This window comes from Macrobrachium rosenbergii, chromosome 7 (genome assembly GCF_040412425.1).
Source record: "Macrobrachium rosenbergii isolate ZJJX-2024 chromosome 7, ASM4041242v1, whole genome shotgun sequence".
NCBI lineage: Eukaryota > Metazoa > Arthropoda > Malacostraca > Decapoda > Palaemonidae > Macrobrachium > Macrobrachium rosenbergii.
This window is the reverse complement of record NC_089747.1, coordinates 413,336-427,820: the sequence shown is the minus strand read 5'-3', so window position 1 is coordinate 427,820 and position 14,485 is coordinate 413,336. Positions and strand designations below refer to the sequence as shown.

General features: G+C 35.4%; 1 long non-coding RNA gene across 1 annotated transcript; it reads right to left on the bottom strand.

The window, feature by feature from the left end:
• Nucleotides 1–322: 322 nt before the first annotated feature.
• LOC136839965 (uncharacterized) lies at nt 323–9,383 on the bottom strand. Its single transcript, XR_010853483.1, has 5 exons — nt 9,315–9,383; nt 4,783–4,934; nt 4,206–4,325; nt 3,107–3,241; nt 323–2,834 (listed from the first exon to the last, which is right to left on the bottom strand). It is a non-coding gene; the product is annotated as an uncharacterized lncRNA (long non-coding RNA).
• Nucleotides 9,384–14,485: the final 5,102 nt, after the last annotated feature.

Sequence of the window (14,485 nt, the reverse complement as noted above, 5' to 3'; positions counted from 1 at the left end):
CTTGCTAACAAACAATCAAATTAGGATTTCCACTTACTTTAAATCGACCTATTACGCTTAGCTTCAAAACGTGTAGTACCCCGTAGGGGGGTAGTGCCGTCAATGCCCTATAGGCATTACTAAATGTTATTTTCAGCGTCCCTTCGGCCCCTAGCCGCAACCCCTTTCATTCCTCTTACTGTACCTCCGTTCATATTCTCTTTCTTCCATCTTCCTTCCCAAAATCCTCTCCTAACAATTATTTCATAGTGCAATTGCAAGGTTTTCCTCATGTTACACCTTTCAAACCTACATATTCTCAATTTCCTTTCCAGTGCTGAATGACCTCAAAGGTCCCAGTGCTTTGGCTTTGGCCTAAACTCGATATTCCATTCCATTCCAAAATATTAGTACCATAACAGTAAAAAGCTAATGCTTTAAACCCCTGCAATCCTTGTACACTCATTCAGATTTCCAGTTTAGATTTAGCTGAAAAATATTTAGTACTTTTGTAGCAAAAGTGAACTTATGATTTTAACCCTTCAATATGCTTATAGAACATTACAAAATAAACTCGTTTGCTTATCAACATTCGTATCCAAAGAATAGGTTAAACAATCCCCAGAAAATGAAATTTGCAGTGTCCTGAAATATGTAGATACACAATATAGAAACAAAAATTATTACTCTTAATGCACTCATCAATGGTTAATTTTCTCCTTTAAATTTACGTTAATTTATGCTCTAGGCGAAACGAGATTAATTTTTTGCAACAACGTATGGAAGTTGAAAAGTTGGTCAAGTTTTAAGTTCTCCTTTATCAAAACTCTACTTAACCTAACAAAGTACAAGTAACAGTGCTCAATTAAGAAGTTAAGAGACCTAAAACCCAATTTGGAAATACATCCTGAACTCTTATTTCAAACTTGCAAAGATAAAAATTTCTGTCAAAACTAAATCAAAAGCAATATTACGACATGTTGGGTAACTAAAATGGCATCATTAACGCCTATTCGTAACTAATGAACTTCTATTAAAACAAATGTTGACAAAGTTCATTGAAATGAAAAGTACTTTCTATTAAAATAACGACCTCAGATCATTGCATCCACAATGCTATTGAATTACTGACCCTATAATTACTGCCCAGGAATAATGACAAGCTGACATGCCTAACTTAATTCAGGTGTATATATTGAAACAGGATTACCTGATACCAGGCATTTCAAATAAGCTAGGAGAAAAGACGCAACTGAAAAACACTAGACTACCTTATCATAAACTATAATTTAACATTAATTTAAAATATTCTGAACTGCTATTAAATTAATTATGTACTATAATTTAACATTAATTTAAAATATACTGAACTACTATTAAAATCAAGACAACTCCAAAGACTATACCTTAAGTTACTAGGCTGATACGCTATGGACCAATTTCATAAACTGATAGAGGAAATTTATTCTGAAACATTACGATTTTACTATTTGGCAAACAAAAGACAATCCTAAACTGAACTGTGTTGAATTGACGATAAAGTTTTGAGGAAATTTATCCTGAAACGTTATAAATTGCTATTTGGCAAACAAAAAACAATGCTAAACTGAACTATGTTGAATTAAAGGGTAAACAAGTTTTGAGGAAATTTATCCTGAATCATTAAAATTTACTATTTGGCAAACAAAAAAACAATCCTAATCAGAACTGTGTTGAATTAAGGGGGAAACAAGTTTTAAACAAATTATATTGAGCTGCTGTTACCAATATTTTGTTGGGGTGTGCACCTAAACACTAAGATTTAAACATTGATAAGATCCATAGTTACAATTTAACATCTTTAAACTACAATGAATGCACTTAAAACTACAATGAAAACGTCTTAAAACTACACTGAATGCACATGTTGACATTATAAGGATGAAGCATCACTTAGCTCTGGTTAAAAACTTCTGAAAATTTTTAAGTGAAAGTTTTTAATTATGGATGAAACTTACCCCGTAAATTTAAATTTTGAAAATGTATGGGAACAGAAAATAATAATGGTAATGGGATGACTTAAGAATTAAAATCAATCAATCTCAAAGAATCTGAATGAATGTTGAATTGGACATGAGACATCCGAACGAACTTTTTAGTTACACAACATTGATTCCTCTTGACCATTATGCACAGTCTTGGAGGAAAATGAACTTACAGAACTCAAAACTAAAGCCTCCCTTGATTAGGGACTGTCTTGACCATAGAAACTGTTCCATTACTGGAAGCTAGCCTCCCCCGCCCTTTAACCCCCATTTGTCATGAAGCACAGACTAGATCACGAAAAACTAATGGCTACAGCGTATTTGGAAAGCGCCCTCTGCAATTCAACACAAAGAAAACTTAAGTGTACCCTCTGAATTATGTCAGAATATGACTGATTACTCAAGACTTTCTAACTATAATGACAATGTAATAGTTATTTTAAATTCAAGGCAAATACAGTTGTACTATACATATTTCATTATCTATTGTGAAACAGTGCTAAGTAATGCTCCATCTTCAGTGAACATAAGCTTAGGAAACTTAGCACAAGATATCTAAACAGAGGAGTGGCACATGTCCTTTAAAATATTATATTCCTTCCACGATGCTTTATAATTTTAAGACGACTTCCTAAGTTGCTCAGAACAGGTCTGTCTTAGCTAAGAATCTTGTGTTATTGAACTTCACTCAATAACAATTCGGTGTTTAAGGCATGTTCGAATCTGGTGAAACTGAAGGAAGCATTGTTTATTTCAGTTTGTAATTTTAATACTTCATGGCTCCTCCCACTGGGTTTTCCTGGATTCAAGGTCCAATTTGGAGCCTAATTTCTGGAAAGGAATTCGTAACTTATCAGCTATACCCCTTTTCTTTACTATGACAGACCAAATTTAAGTCAATGTTTGGAGTTTCCCAACTAGTTTCAAGGAACATTACTCAAGATCCAATCAGCATGACTTAGGAAATTACGGAGTCTTTTCTCTTGTGTATACCAGGCAATACTTTCAATTTTATCTGCTTTAAGGACGACATATTAGTTTTAAACAAAGATAGTGATTTCAAATACCCTTAAGTTTTGATAAGAGGTAGCTCGAAATCTTACCCTCGTATTTTACAGATCCCAGGGTATAGGTGATTTCCTGGTGGCACAATTCTACCACAATTCTAGGAGTTTCGGTAACAATCTTCAGTTGGACTATCCGGCGTTGATGCTTGAGTTAAGCTTCAATTACAGTGCCTGAAATAAGACTTATTAGTTTTGTTGTATGTAAGGTAAACCAAGCCAAAAGCAGCCACTCCTATAATCATCCCTTACACCTCCACTTAAAACCTATCCCTCAGCCTTCCCTTACACCTTCCTTCACTCTTTTGGGATCTTCTTGAAAGATTTTATAGTCAAGAGCAAATTTTAGGAAACCAGTCTTTCAGAATTTGATCAAACTTATTTAATCTCTCAACTATGATGACCTATCTAAATGAACTAAAGCCCTTGCCCCTCTTACTGAATGAAATTTATTAAAAAAAAAAGTAAAAATAAAATTTTAAAAAATTAGAAAAATTAAAATTAAAAATATCCGAAAACTCAAAGAAATTTAACCCCAGTCCAGACAATGCCTACATATACCTAACTCCAAATCAAAGTAATACAAAATTGAACTGCTACAGACAGACTTTGGACATAACAGGTTTAAACCACAGAACCCTCCACTACTCAAACCACAGAATCCTCCATAAACAAGCGTAAAAGTTGAACTAACTAAAACCAAGAGCAATGTCTCCTCCATCTTAAGTCTGCTAATCACTATTGACATCAAATAATACTTCAGATGAATTTATGTAAGTTTTGTTTGCTTTAATACTTTAGTTTTGTTTGCTTACAACCTTCGATTATTTAATTTACTTTAACTTAATTGAATTTTCTTGCTTGTTAATGGTATTATTTCACTTATGGTGCTTTCAACATAAAATATAGGTTTTTCTGTTGTATTATGACCTTCATGAGGTTTATTTTCGCAAATGAATACTTATCCTTCAAATGATAAGTATACAAAATGTATTTGTACTGCACCCCCTCTCCAAATGCAAAAATGGGTCTAAGTCTTATTGGGAATGGGAAATTTTCTTGCAGCTTGTTAGAAAATTAATAAACTTTATTATGTAATTGAAAACCTAAGTTCTGCTAAAATTACTTCCCTTCTCACTGTGTATGCATTACAAGGATTCCTCTGGAGCTGCATTTGAAGACTGCAGGAGCATCAAGTTGTTTCAGTAAGTTTCGACAGCCTCTAAATCGTTCCACAGTCTTATACCAGTTTCCACTCCTAAAGGGAGGAAATATTTATTAAAGCCAGCAAACTTTAACATGAAACCATACGTTAAGTTTTACATTCAATTCACTTTATAAGTTAGGTTATAGTGGACAGTATGTTATCTAGAGAAATCAAATGGCTTCCAGAATCAAAGCCTGTTCAATATCAGAGAAATGTAACTACATAAACACACGTCAATATTCTCGTCTGAACTATGGACGAATTTTTCAAGGACTTAAACCTTCATGACAACTAAAATTTAGCCAGGTCCTTGTTAAACCATAACTAATGGAAAAAAGTATTTTTTAAACCATCATACCGTACTAATTTAAGGTTAAAGATTAAAGATTTGTGCATAGCATATATCAAGAAAGGCCTAACTGAGCCTGATAAAGATACTACGGAACTGTGAAAAAGTCACGATAAGTAAAATTGATCGAGGTCAAACGTTTAAGATTTTAGGACTTACAGAAAATGCGAGTCATTCGACAGCAGCTGAGTCTCGAAGGGTGCCTTTATCAATCCAGCCTCACTTGTACTAACGGCTGTGGTGATGGAGTTATCACACTACCAATACCAATGCAAATATGCCTCTTCAACATCACATCCAACATACACATCCTGTGGTTTAGGGAAAGTACTTTAAAGACAACAGTAAAAACGTAGAGTAAAAACATTCCCACAATATATCAAAGCTTAAATTACCTAAGGTCATCACACAATATTCGTACTGACACTGAAAAGTAACCACATCTAAATAAATGTACATCTTGTTTCTTGTATAATAATTTATTTAAACTTTAAAAACGCAAATAACTTAAGTTTTCATTACGCATCGTCAACTAGAGTAACCCAACTGAAATTTTACCAGTTCTTCACGTACTTGCCAGTTCACGTATCTGTACAGCTAAATAGGTTAATATCAGTAAATTCTATGTTTCCTTGCTTACAAAATACCTAAATATTAAGATCTAACATTCTGCCTATGTTATCAAGTCCCTGATGTCATTATTCAGTAGATGAAACCTATTCACGAGGAACAACCCCACAGGGGCCATTGACTTGAGATTCAACCTTCCAAAGAATATGGTATTCATTAGGAAGTAAGAGGAAGTAAAGGGAAATACAGAAAGAGAAGATGCCACTTAAGAAAAAAAAATAGATAAATAGAAGTAAATATCAATAACATTCTTAATTGGGAAGTTTTAATGTTTCACATCCGACCTAAATTTTTTAGAAAATATTCCTTGCAAAAAGCCAACTAATTTCAAATAAGTCAAAAATAGCACAGCGCCTAAAGACATTGGTCAAGTTTCCAGTAGTTAGCGAGCAGGGTAATTGGGTCATGTCTGAGTAATGATATGATTTAAAAAGGTTGAAAGCTCTTTGTAATCTAATACAAAAGTTATCATAGCACTTAATATTAAGAACGCTTATCCGCCCACCTCATCTATATGCAACCTTGTTACACCATCAACGAGAGAAATTAAAAAATGACAAGTTCAATTAAACTCTGCTGTTTATAGTAAAAAAAATATTTTACAAAAGCATGCCCAATTTTAAAGACTAAAATTTGAATTCAAATAATATATATTCCGCTTTCACTGCGTATTTCACTTGAATAATTCTACTCTAATAAATAGTTCACAAAAGAATTAATGCAACAAGGAGAATTGTTAAAATGAAGTTACAAGGATTCGGATGTCTCAGACTAATTCAGTCCGAGGAGACATTATGTGCTCACTTATCTCTAGAAGCAGGTTCTACTGTTCATTCACAGTGTTCTAATGGTTTTGTCTATCTTTTAAACTCTCCCACACTGTTGCTGTTGACAACTTCTGGTGGCAGTTTATTCCATGTATCACATATCTTGTATGTGAAGAAGTTCCCACAATGAGATGCGTTGTATCTCTTCAGTTCTAATTTCCATCCATGATTTCTTGTCAGGTTTTCGTTTAATGTGAACAGGTTACATTCTGCTTTTGTTATGCCTTTCAGTATTGCTTTCACCAGTAGGTAATTAAACCGGTAGGGGATTTACGTCGATTATTCTGACCGGTTGGAGTGAGTACTGCAGACCCGGACGCCGAGAAGGCTGCGTCCTAAAAACAGCAGTGATCCACGAATGCGTTTTATTGCTACATCGTAAACAGACACAGGAGCGCTCATAAACACCGAGTGAAGCTCCCAGCACTCTGTGCCTAAGACTACGCTTGTGTGTAAATGCTTAACCATTAAGGTCGATATGACCACCTGGCTGAAATTCCGAATCTAGGTAAAAAAAAAAAAAAAAAAAAAAAGTCCCGGGGAAAAAAGTCACGGGGAAAAAGTCACGGGGAAAAAAGTCACGGGAAAAAGTCACGGGGAAAAAAGTCACGGGGAAAAAAGTCACGGGGAAAAAACAAATTCCCAATCCATGAAAAATAAAAGGAAAAAAGTAACAGGAAAAAACTAAAATTCCCAATCCATGAAAAATAAAAGGAAAAGTCACGGGAAGAAAGACACGGGAAAAAGCCCTGGGGGAAATAAGTCATGGGAAAAAGTCACGGGGAAAAAGTCACGGGAAAAAAAATCTTTGTTAAGCCATGAAAAATAACAGGAAAAAAGTTTGTTGGAAATTGGTTGGGATTTCCCCAAACTTTAGGAAAAAGACCTGAGACTTGTTAAAAGGTCAGTTTAGTTTTTGGGAAAAAGTTGGGAAAATTTTCCCTCGTTCGTTTTTTCAAGGGAAAAAAGTTATTGAATTGTTATTTTTTTTTCTAAAAAGCTCTGGTATAAAATTTATGTAGCGAATATCTTAAAAAGTCAATCTTTCCTAGGTAGTGACCCCCATTATGGGTCTTAACCCAGTATGTATCCACCTTTGCGGCGTGTTTAGTAGTACAAGCCCGTTGGGGATGACCGTAAAAACAAAAGACTGTAAAATAGTAACTTTTTTCCCCAGTGACTTTTTCCTGGCCAAAATTGTAACTTTTTCTGTGACTTTTTCCTGTGACTTATTACCAGCCACCGAAATTCCCTAGGATCAACTTAACCTAAAATCACTCCTAGCTATTTCATGATTCTTCGGCCCTCGCTAATATTAACCTGACATTTGAGCAAACTCTGATGCTATCTGCGGGATTAAACATCAGTTCATGGTTTCTTGCATTATATATATGGTCCTTTGCAATATTAACGTTCAGGGTTGCTATCCCCTTTGGGAAAACAAGGTTCGAGACTTGAAAACCGGGCCACGGGTAAATGTATCACCGAAACGGTATTTTATTTTTGTCAAAACCTACATTATATCATTATATCCTAAACCTAAACCATTTGTGTTGTCGTGAAGAGGAAACTTTCAGAAGTATATTGACAGCACAGTCGTACAAAAATAAATACCAATTTACAGGTTCTAGAGCCTCCATTAGTTATTGAATGAACGACCCTTCGATGTCGTCAGGGTCATAGCCAAATAGCAACTGATATCGTCGGAGAGTGCGGTACGATAATGTCATGCATTTTCTACGGTGCCGGGGAAAGGGGGCGTGGCCGAGTGGGATTAAAATGCGTTGGCTATAGTTTAATTAATCACTCCGGAAAATATTTACACGATAATGCAAGGTTTACTTAACGAAAAAAAATAGGATAACTAATTTATATCGATGCCTAAAGTATTAAACTTCATAGTTTAATCATGTAATGATATTAAGCTCGACTCGGTATTTTTATTTAAACCACGAACATATAAACTAGAAGACTTCCACTTGTAAAGCGTCTACTATAGTACAGAAATATTTAGCCTATATTTCATCATCTTTTAGCGCTAATTCAGTCCGCGCTCGACTGAACTCTTAGTAAAAGTTAGTTTCCGGTTCGAACTCCAATACCGCATGAGGGCTAGTACTAATTTCACCGTGTTTAGCACTAGCCACTGGGGGTCGAATGTATTTCGCCGTGTTTAGTACTAGCCCCTGGGTGATCAAATGTCCCTAAGTGCATTTCGCAAAATTGAAACTTAGGAAAAATCCTCATTTACATTTTTAATTTTTTGTGATAACTAGTTTGCAAGAATTATGTATACAGAATATTTTTTCCATTTTTTATGAAGATTCGAAAGATAAAAAATCGAATTGGGATGTTCGGACCGAAAATAACACTATCCAAACTCTTTCCCGTTCTTAGAATTAATTGTTAGCCGTCTTCAAGAAAATTCACAAAACTTGAGTAAATTAATGTATTGCTTCCAATTCCAACGAGTTTAGTTTGCATATTGCTTATTGCAGAGCTGAAATTAAAGCCTTTTACAAGAGACTAGCTGAACCTATATGGTCTAACCTAGATTTGCGGGACAATACACAATCTTATCCATGATATTAAGGCATTTTTTTTATGCCGTCAGCTTTCAATTTAAAGGCTATACTAAATATTGGGTCCATTTTCCCTTATTGGAAGTACGATTAACGTTTAAGCCCTAGATGGGAAGTTCAGATTTGAATGGAAATTTCAATACGATCGTCAAGTGCTAAAACCCGTAGGGTCTTTGCAGCGTCCCTTCGGCCCCTAGCTGAAACCCCTTTCATTCCTTTTACTGCACCTCCGTTCATATTCTCTTTCTTCCATCTGACGCTCCACCTTCTCCAACAATTTTCATAGCGCAACGGCGAGGTTTTCCTCCTGTTACACCTTTCAAACCTCCTTACTGTCGATTTCCCATTCAGCGATGAATGACCACATAGGTCCCAGCGCTTGGCCTATGGCCTAAATCCTATATTCAGTCAAACTAAGATCGAATAACATACGATTACAAAGCCGTTTATCACACTAAATAAGCTTACCTTTAAATTCCCAGGCAAAATTAACACTTGTACACAGTTTCACTTCTGCCTTGTAATAACATCCGATTCTAACAAGCAAAATTCCATAGAAATGGCTTACACTTAAATATATTTATATCAAACTGATATTAAACAGGAAACATACGAATTATCAAAAAACGTTCATCAAACAAAACCGGATTACCTTCAAATTCCTAAGAAAAATTATCACTTCCACACAGATTCACTCCATCTTGAAAACTGAACGTCTTCTGGAAAATCTAGAGTTCAGAAGAGACAGAGAATTTCTCTCGGCCAATCAGAGGCTGCCACTCCACCGGACGCAGGGGAAAACCTAGATAGGTTATTGTCATTGGCCGAGAGACTTGAAAAACCGAGTTTCTCATTGGCCAGGTGGGAGGCAGGATTCTCAAAGGGTATCTCTGGAGGAAGTGAAACTCGGTTCAATTTTTCTGAACGTTCTGCAAGGCTCACCAAACCCAAGGTGGAAAAATAGATAATGAAAATAATTATAAAATGACTAATTTATCAGTAATATGCAATGAAATAAATTGAAAATAATAATTAAAAGATAGGTGAAATAATCCCATGACATTGTCAAATGAGCGTATTCGTTTTACAATGGAGAAATCTGACGTAAAAAAATCAGGTCCACATTTTGCGATTTTTGGAGAAATCTGCGCATTTATGGCTTCACAGACCCTTACGCACATTTCATTTTTTCTCGTGAATAAAAAGCTATTCAAAGCAAAATGGGTATACTAAGGGTTTGCATAATAGTATGAATTATTTCGTTTTTAGTTTTCTGTAAAAGAAAACTATTGTGCAGGCTTTGTCCGTCCGTCCGCACTTTTTCTGTCCGCGCTTTTTCGGTCCTGCCTCATATCTTAAAAACTACTGAGGCTCGAGGGCTACAAACATTATATATATATATATATATATATATATATATATATATATATATATATATATATATATATATATATATATATATATATATATATATATATATATATATATATATATATATATATATATATATTAATATATATATATATATATATATATATATATATATATATATATATATATATATATATATATATATATATATATATTGTAGAGAGAGAGAGAGAGAGATGTTTCCCTCTCTCATTAATTTCTGTTCCATGAATATTAAGTCATTATCCGGGTGACATCGACTTTTTCAGCAATTACTTGAATTATTAATCAACATGAATGATAACTTTATACAACGAGATGAAATCTCCTGTCAAAATAATAATAGTTATAAAGACTTCAATAGCATATTGGATACTCGTCGATATTTCATATACTAAAAGAACGTTCTATAACCTGCAACAATAACTAAAAGAATGTTCTGTAACATTCTTGAAGGTCTGAATATTCTTCGAGTGATGGTTTTGGTTTAAATGACTTAAAAGGCGTGCATGATGAGAGAGAGAGAGAGAGAGAGAGAGAGAGAGAGAGAGAAAGTTTTATTATTTTTCGTAGTCGATCAAAATAGTCTATCTTGAAAATTTTAAAAATCCCGAAATAGAAGCTTTACATGATAGAGAGAGAGAGAGAGAGAGAGAGAGAGAGAGAGAGAGAGAGAGAGAGAGAGAGAGAGAGATGAAAAGTATTATTTTCATCGTAGCTGACTAGTTCATTAATCTGGAAATTAAAAGTCCCTAAGTGAAAAAGCATCGAGAGAGAGAGAGAGAGAGAGAGAGAGAGAGAGAGAGAGAGAGAGAGATGAAAAGGACTAATTTTTCAGTAGAGGTCCAAACAATAAAATCTTTAGGATATATAGATCGCCAATAAACTCTAGATAATTGCAACCTGCTATAGATGGCAATTAATTCCCCCCCCACCTTCTTCCAACCCCCCACCCCCAAGAAACCTCACTAAATTCCCGAACGGCAATATAACCTCAGTAACTCAGATCGAGCCCTAAGTTTTGACGCGGAGGTGATAAAGAGAGAGAGAGAGAGAGAGAGAGAGAGAGAGAGAGAGAGGCTTATTGGCACTGTGTCACGCCAGAGGGCCAACTAATATGCCTCGTCAATCGTGGTGGGTCTCTAAGTAAAAGGGAAAATTCTCCTTTTTTGGTCATTGGTCCTGATTTCCTATAATTGGGGACGTTGCCCCAAAGGGGTGGGGCAGGAGCGGCGGATATTTATAGTGTATGGCTATTGGCTATTTCTTGAAATGTTTAAGGAAATAAATCTAATTGCTTAATCTGTTTATCTTATCTTGTTTTCTTAAATGGAATTATCACATCCCAAAGGATTAGACTTTTAATTTTTTAGAATGAATATATATATATATATATATATATATATATATATATATATATATATATATATATATATATATATATATATACATATATATATATATATATATATATATATATACATATATATATGTATACATATATATATATATATATATATATATATATATATATATATATATATATATTCATTCTCTAAAATTAGCGTGACCCACTACAGTCAACTAACTACCGGAAGCATTGAAGGTTCTAAGGGAGAGTGCACATTCTGTTTAACCCTCCCCAGTGAGGCAAGTATCTTAACCTCTAAATTAGGGAGAGAGAGAGAGAGAGAGATTCAATACCTCATTTAAATATTATAAAAACACATATTTATATATTTCCCAGATGTAAACAAATTCATATCTGCTAAGTATCTAACCAACTGGATAACTGGATTAACCAAAACGGCATTTTCAATACACGGGAAGAATCATAACATTCCAATATGCAGATGACAATGGGAGTCGATTCACGCGTTATGAATAACATCATAGCGGAATTACGACCGCTATTATTACATTCATGCAATTCTAGTCCGCTCACGTATTTCTGTAGCCTCCGAAAATTTTATTTTTTTAAAACGAGTTTCAAAATACCGGAGATTCTACGAATTTTGCTGAATTGTGAAACGGAGATTCCTTGACTTTTCTGAATGTCGTAATCCCAAGTTTAAGATTCTCAGCGACTCTCAATATCCTAGGAGGATTCCTCATCTCGGAGCGCAAGCTCTCGGGTATCCTCATAACCTCGGGGCATAGGATGACAGGGCAATCCTTTTGCTCGCGTTTTATTGCTCTTAATATCCTGGAGAGTCAGATTTCCTTCGTTCGATTTAAAACTTAAAGAAGAAGAAAAGATTTTTCAAAATTAAAACAAGCAAAAAATGGGCCGAAGTTTCTTCGGCGCAATCGAGTTTTCTGTACAGCTGCTGCTACAACGTATAATCAAGGCCACCGAAAACGGACCTATCTTTCGGTGGTCTCGGTACGATGCTGTACGAGCCGCGGCCCATAAAACTTTAACCACGGCCCGGTGGTGGTCTATCCCATATCGTTGCCAGAAGCATAATTATGGCTAACTTTAACCTTAAATAAAATAAAAACTACTGAGGCTAGAGGGCTCCAATTTGGTGTGTGTGATGACTGGAGGGTGGATGATCAACATACCAATTTACAGCCCTCTAGCCTCAGTAGTTTTTAAGATCTGAGGGCTGACAGAAAAGTGCGGACGGACGAATAGCCATCTCAATAGTTTTCGTTTACAGAAAACTAAAAAAAAAATGAGAAATTATCAAGATTATTAAGGGATTATGAAAAAGACTAAAGATATAGAAGGGTCAACTGTGCATGAAATTGGTTACATTTTATTATCATATTACTTTTTTCCGATCTGTAAAGTAATTGCGTAATTCTAAGGTAATGGAATACTTCTGTCTGCCAAATGATATTAATGTAATTTTCCTTAGGGAGTAATGAGGCTTCTATAATAGTTTTTAGGACTTAAAATTTTAGATATATTTTTTTCCAGGTTTCTCAAAGAGAGCATAATATTTTTCCAGTTTAGATTTATAGATTATGGAATCCTATAAAACAGAGAGAGAGAGAGAGATTCTTGAGATTTAGAGAGGAGATTCTGTGACTTAAGGGAGAGAAAGAGTTAGAGAGAGAGAAAATCTGTGAATTAAGGAGAGAGAGAGAGAGAGAAAGAGAATGAGAGAGAGTCTGTGAATTAGGAGAGAGCGAGAGAGACTGCCAGTGAGTCAGGGGAGAGAAAGAGTGATAGAGAGAGAGAAAGTCTGTGAATTGAAGAGAGAGAGAGAGAGAGAGAGAGAGAGAGAGAGAGAGAAAACTCTAAAGTTAGAACGACACCCACCAATAAAACAGTACAGTTCAGTAAACGCTGACATCTCCTTTTAGACAGGACTTTAAAAAAAGTCCCAAAGTCCTAGACACAACTAAAAATAAAAATGAAACTGGTAAAAAATGCGCCGAAGTTTCTTCGGCGCGATCGATTTTTCTGTACAGCCGCTACAGCGTATAATCAAGGCCACCGAAAATAGATCTATCTTTCGGTGGTCTCGGTATAATGCTGTATGAGTCGCGGCCCATGAAACTTTAAGCACGGCCGGTGGTGGCCTAGCCTATACAGTTGCCAGAAGCACGATTATGGCCAACTTTAACCTTAAATAAAAAAAAAAACTACCGAGGCTAGAGGGCTGCAATTTGGTATGTTTGATGACTGGAGGGCGGATGATTAACATACCAATTTGCAGCCCTCTAGCCTCAGTAGTTGTTAAGAAATGAGGGCTGACAGAAAAAGTGTGGACAGAAAAAACTGCGGACTGACAGACAAAGCCGGCAAAATAGTTTTCTTTTACAGATAATTAAAAAAGATTAAACGGTTAAAATTCCTCTCTCTTTCATTTATCAGCAAAACTGGAGAGAGAGAGAGAGAGAGAGAGAGAGAGAGAGAGAGAGAGAAAGAGAGAAAACCCTAGATATCATTGTCAAGTTTAATTTCGAGTGTGGCCTCGGAACTGATTGTCATTTGGCAAATGAGAAAGTATTCTCTTCTCTCCTCTCTCTCTCTCTCTCTTTCTCTCTCTCTCTCTCCTCTCTAAAAATAAATAGCTGGTTAAGGGATTTTCCTTAATGACTCCGAAATGACCTAAATTGACCTCGATTACGTCGAGATGGGTCATAAGGAGTGACAAGGTACCTGGTGCGGTTAATTGGGGCGTGAACAGATTTTAAGACATTTTTTTCGCGCGTATTTCGCAGACATATTCTCTCTCTCTCTCTCTCTCTCTCTCTCTCTCTCTCTCTCTCTCTCTCTCTCTCTCTCTCTCTCTCCTTTAATTCACAGATTTTTTTCTCTCTCTCACCCTATCTCTTTCTCTCTCTCTCCCCCTTTTATTCACAGATTTCTCTCTCTCTCTCTCTCTCTCTCTCTCTCTCTCTCTCTCTCTCTCTCTCTCTCTCTCTCTTTTCTTTAATTCTCAGATTTTTTCT